The sequence below is a fragment of the Caretta caretta genome, chromosome 4, assembly GCF_965140235.1.
Source record: "Caretta caretta isolate rCarCar2 chromosome 4, rCarCar1.hap1, whole genome shotgun sequence".
Lineage (NCBI taxonomy): Eukaryota > Metazoa > Chordata > Testudines > Cheloniidae > Caretta > Caretta caretta.
The window spans coordinates 34898932-34904931 of record NC_134209.1 but is presented as its reverse complement, the minus strand read 5'-3'; positions in this window follow the sequence as shown (position 1 = coordinate 34904931).

Below are 6000 nucleotides of genomic sequence, written 5' to 3'. Positions count from 1 at the left end.
AGCAACGGCAGACAATCGTTCCGCGCCTTTTTTCTGTGCGGACGCCATACCAAGGCAAGCATGGAGGCTGCTCAGCTCACTTTGGCAATTAGGAGCACATTAAACACCACACGCATTATCCAGCAGTATATGCAGCACCAGAACCTGGCAAAGCGATACCGGGCGAGGAGGCGACGTCAGCGCGGTCACATGAGTGATCAGGACATGGACACAGATTTCTCTGAAAGCATGGGCCCTGCCAATGCATGCATCATGGTGCTAATGGGGCAGGTTCATGCTGTGGAACGCCGATTCTGGGCTCGGGAAACAAGCACAGACTGGTGGGACCGCATAGTGTTGCAGGTCTGGGACGATTCCCAGTGGTTGCGAAACTTTCGCATGTGTAATGGCACTTTCATGGAACTTTGTGACTTGCTTTCCCCTGCCCTGAGGCGCATGAATACCAAGATGAGAGCAGCCCTCACAGTTGAGAAACGAGTGGGGATAGCCCTGTGGAAGCTTGCAACGCCAGACAGCTACCGATCAGTTGGGAATCAATTTGGAGTGGGCAAATCTACTGTTGGGGCTGCTGTGATGCAAGTAGCCCACGCAATCAAAGATCTGCTGATATCAAGGGTAGTGACCCTGGGAAATGTCATAGTGGATGGCTTTGCTGCAATGGGATTCCCTAACTGTGGTGGGGCCATAGACGGAACCCATATCCCTATCTTGGCACCGGAGCACCAAGCCGCCGAGTACATAAACCGCAATGGGTACTTTTCGATAGTGCTGCAAGCTCTGGTGGATCACAAGGGACGTTTCACCAACATCAACGTGGGATGGCCGGGAAAGGTACATGACGCTCGCATCTTCAGGAACTCTGGTCTGTTTCAAAAGCTGCAGGAAGGGACTGTATTCCCAGACCAGAAAATAACTGTTGGGGATGTTGAAATGCCTATATGTATCCTTGGGGACCCAGCCTACCCCTTAATGCCATGGCTCATGAAGCCGTACACAGGCAGCCTGGACAGTAGTCAGGAGCTGTTCAACTACAGGCTGAGCAAGTGCAGAATGGTGGTAGAATGTGCATTTGGATGTTTAAAGGCGCGCTGGCGCAGTTTACTGACTCGCTTAGACCTCAGCGAAACCAATATTCCCACTGTTATTACTGCTTGCTGTGTGCTCCACACAGGAATGTGTACTCTGTGAGAGTAAGGGGGAGACGTTTATGGTGGGGTGGGAGGTTGAGGCAAATCGCCTGGCTGCTGGTTACGCGCAGCCAGACACCAGGGCGGTTAGAAGAGCACAGAAGGGCGCGGTACGCATCAGAGAAGCTTTGAAAACCAGTTTCATGACTGGCCAGGCTATGGTGTGAAAGTTCTGTTTGTTTCTCCTTGATGAAACCCGCCGCCCCTTGGTTCACTCTACTTCCCTGTAAGCTAACCACCCGCCCCTCCTCCCTTCAATCACCGCTTGCAGAGGCAATAAAGTCATTGTTGCTTCACATTCATGCATTCTTTATTCATTCATCACACAAATAGGGGGATGACTACCAAGGTAGCCCAGGAGGGGTGGTGGAGGAGGGAAGGAAAATGCCACACAGCACTTTAAAAGTTTACAACTTTAAAATTTATTGAATGCCAGCCTTCTTTTTTTGGGCAATCCTCTGTGGCAGAGTGGCTGGTTGGCCGGTGGCCCCCCCACCACGTTCTTGGGCGTCTGGGTGTGGAGGCTATGGAACTTGGGGAGGAGGGCGGTTGGTTACACAGGGGCTGTAGTGGCAGTCTGTGCTCCAGCTGCCTTTGCTGCAGCTCAACCATACACTGGAGCATACTGGTTTGGTCCTCCAGCAGTCTCAGCATTGAATCCTGCCTCCTCTCATCACGCTGCCGCCACATTTGAGCTTCAGCCCTCTCTTCAGCCCGCCACTTACTCTCTTCGGCCCGCCACTTACTCTCTTCCCGGTCATTTTGTGCTTTCCTGCACTCTGACATTATTTGCCTCCACGCATTTGTCTGTGCTCTGTCAGTGTGGGAGGACAGCATGAGCTCGGAGAACATTTCATCTCGAGTGCGTTTTTTTTTTCTTTCTAATCTTCACTAGCCTCTGGGAAGGAGAAGATCCTGTGATCATTGAAACACATGCAGCTGGTGGAGAAAAAAAAAGGGACAGCGGTATTTAAAAAGACACATTTTATAAAACAGTGACTACACTCTTTCAGGGTAAATCTTGCTGTTAACATTACATACATAGCACATGTGCTTTCGTTACAAGGTCGCATTTTGCCTCCCCCCACCGCGTGGCTACCCTCTCAACCCTCCCCCCTCCCTGTGGCTAACAGCGGGGAACATTTCTGTTTAGCCACAGGCAAACAGCCCAGCAGGAATGGGCTCCTCTGAGTGTCCCCTGAAGAAAAGCACTCTATTTCAACCAGGTGACCATGAATTATATCTCACTCTCCTGAGGATAACACAGAGAGATAAAGAACGGATGTTGTTTGAACGCCAGCAAACATACACTGCAATGCTTTGTTGTACAATGATTCCCGAGTACGTGTTACTGGCCTGGAGTGGTAAAGTGGTAAAGTGTCAGGGCATGAAGGACGCAATAAGGCTGCCCTCCCCAGAAACCTTTTGCAAAGGCTTTGGGAGTACATCCAGGAAAGCCGCGAATGCCAGGGCAAAGTAATCCTTTCACATGCTTGCTTTTAAACCACGTATAGTATTTTAAAAGGTACACTCACCGGAGGTCCCTTCTCCGCCTGCTGGGTCCAGGACGCAGCCTTGGGTGGGTTCGGGGGGGTACTGGCTCCAGGTCCAGGGTGAGAAACAGTTCCTGGCTGTCGGGAAAACCGGTTTCTCTGCTTGCTTGCTGTGAGCTATCTACAACCTCGTCATCATCATCATCTTCTTCGTCCCCAAAACCTGCTTCCTTATTGCCTCCATCTCCATTGAAGGAGTCAAACAACACGGCTGGGGTAGTGGTGGCTGAACCCCCTAAAATGGCATGCAGCTCATCATAGAAGCGGCATGTTTGGGGCTCTGACCCGGAGTGGCCGTTCGCCTCTCTGGTTTTCTGGTAGGCTTGCCTCAGCTCCTTCAGTTTCACGCGGCACTGCTTCGGGTCCCTGTTATGGCCTCTGTCCTTCATGCTCTGGGAGATTTTGACAAAGGTTTTGGCATTTCAAAAACTGGAACGGAGTTCTGATAGCACGGATTCCTCTCCCCATACAGCGATCAGATCCCGTACCTCCCGTTCGGTCCATGCTGGAGCTCTTTTGCGATTCTGGGACTCCATCATGGTCACCTCTGCTGATGAGCTCTGCATGGTCACCTGCAGCTTGCCACGCTGGCCAAACAGGAAATGAGATTCAAAAGTTTGCGGTTCTTTTCCTGTATACCTGGCCAGTGCATCTGAGTTGAGAGTGCTGTCCAGAGCGGTCACAATGGAGCACTCTGGGATAGCTCCCGGAGGCCAATACCGTCGAATTGTGTCCACAGTACCCCAAATTCAAGCCGGCAAGGCCGATTTAAGCGCTAATCCACTTGTCAGGGGTGGAGTAAGGAAATCAATTTTAAGAGCCCTTTAAGTCGAAATAAAGGGCTTCATCTTGTGGACGGGTGCAGGTTTACATCGATTTAATGCTGCTAAATTCGACCTAAAGTCCTAGTGTAGACCAGAGCTTAGCCATTGCTCCTTGCATCCCTTTACTGATTCCCTCTTCTCTATCGCATCAGACATAAGCTGCTTGTCTTCACTGTCAAAACCCTTCATGGCATGTATCTCATTCACTATCAGAGGATCACCTCCCACCTCTGATTTAGCCTACAATGCCTTCCATTGCCCACTTGTTAAGTTTTCAAAAAGGCTTGCTTTCTCCCCACACTGGCACTCATGCTTGGGAAGAGCTTCCTTCTTCATGCACAATGCTACAAAGCGCATTAAATCCTCCTTTTAAACCCTCCTTAAAACTCTCCTTTTCTGGGAGGCTTTAAAAAAAAAACTTGACACAGGTTAGGCTGCTGGCACGTGGATCCCACTGCCTATCATGCTGACCAGTGTTGTCTCAGAGTTTCCTTTTACTTTAGTTTGTCTCCATCTGTCGTCTCCTCTTGTATTGAATTTGGAAGCCATTTGGGGGCAGGGGCCGTTGTTTTGTTCTGCTTTTTTTTTTTTTTTACAACACCTAACACAACAGGGTCCTGGGTCCAGGAGTAGGGATCCGAGGCATGATGGTAATACAATAAATAATAATAACAAAGTTCCACTCAGTTCTGGCAAAGTGTTGGGCAACCTTCCCTATCAATGGTGTTACCAACTCTGCCTATAGTCACATGACATGTAGCACACTGATCACCTGCTGTTGGAAGTCTATTGTCAGCATTAAAATGACCCCTCCTTCCAATGAAGAAACCATGGTATTATTTAGGTCTGCCTCACTTTTATATGGCTAACTTTCTTTTTTAAACGTTCAATAGGGATTTCTGAAAAGTGAGTGCAGAGACCCTTCAAAGCTGTTGGAAAGCTCAAACTCAGGTATCATTTCTTTCCACTAGTCAGAGAAAATGTTAAGCTTCCAGAACTAAATACATCTCTCTTCTTTGATACTAGCTCTGCAGATCAAGGAATATAAAACACAAAATGAGAAGACTGGTGGCTGAGCTATAGGCTAGTAGTCACGGTGTTCTCCAACACTGTGTAATCAGATATTCAAAGAAGAACTGTAACTGGTTCTGTACTTCCAAAACAGAAGACTATTTAGAGCTTTGCAGGCTGTGTGGGTATTTTCCTCCTCACCCTATCACTGGAAATTTGGGTTATTTATCCAAATTTGCCATGGAATACTTCAAACAAGATGGAGCCCTTGGACCAGAATCTCTCCCCCAACACAATCTGTCGGTGCCACACATGCAGGATGCTGGCCATCTCTGGTCTGCTGAAGATGCTCCTAGCTGTTAGAAAGCGGTCATAACTGGATCCTATGCCACCCCACCCAGACCATAGCACGGGGCATAACAGAGGTGGCAGGGGCATGTATGATGCTCCAACAGTTATGATGCTCCAACAGTTCTCAGATAGTGGACAGTCCCTTGGGGATTACTGCCAGCGGTCACAGATTAAAGTAGCTCCTACACCACCAAAACCAGGTCTGCAGCTGAGCAGGCTGGAGATATCTTGTTTCCCTGCAGGTCAGACTCATCCACTCCTGTGCCAAGTGAATCTTGGCAAAAGAGAAGCCATCCCATAATGCTTAAATAAATCCATTCCTTCATTTCAAGTCACTCCTTTTGTTGCTTGCATTTCCTTATGACATTTAAATATGCAGCCAGGCTTTAGAGCATTTCTGACAATAAGACAGGCAGTGACTTGGGGTGGGGGTGGGGGAGGAAATAAGAGCAGTGTCTAGTGCAATAGTCTTTTAGCTGGAAAACCACAGCTGAAGGCCTGATCCAAAGTCCATTGAAACCAATGAGAATCTTTCCACTAACTTCAGTAGGATTTTTACTAGACCCCACCTGGGTTCAATCCTAAGCGGAAGTGAGTTTGTCAGGGTCTCAATATTATTCTAAGACATACTTGTCCATCTCACAAAGCAATGCACAATGTGTCACAAACTGGATTCTTTTCTGGATGGTGTCAGAGATGGAATAGCAAGAATACAGTAATAGTAACAATGGAACAGTTGTAGGAGGACGGTTGTGAAGCACCAACTTGCGCTCTGTTTTTCATACCCTCCACAGGAATCATTCACACTGATGATGTAAGAGGGAGGATATTGGTGGGACATTTGTTGCCATATTTTTCAACGGACTCATTGATAGGAGAATAGTTCCATACATTCTTGGGACTCAGCAGTGATTTGCCTTTAGCTTCCATAAACACAAATTACTAAAAATGTCTTGAATAATAGAAATGTTTTGCACTGGTTGCAGGGGCAGGATCATTGGACACAAGTGACTGGGGCTGTCGAGTGAGAGGAAGCAATTGTTGAATTTCAGTGTGTCAGGGCACAGCAGTAAC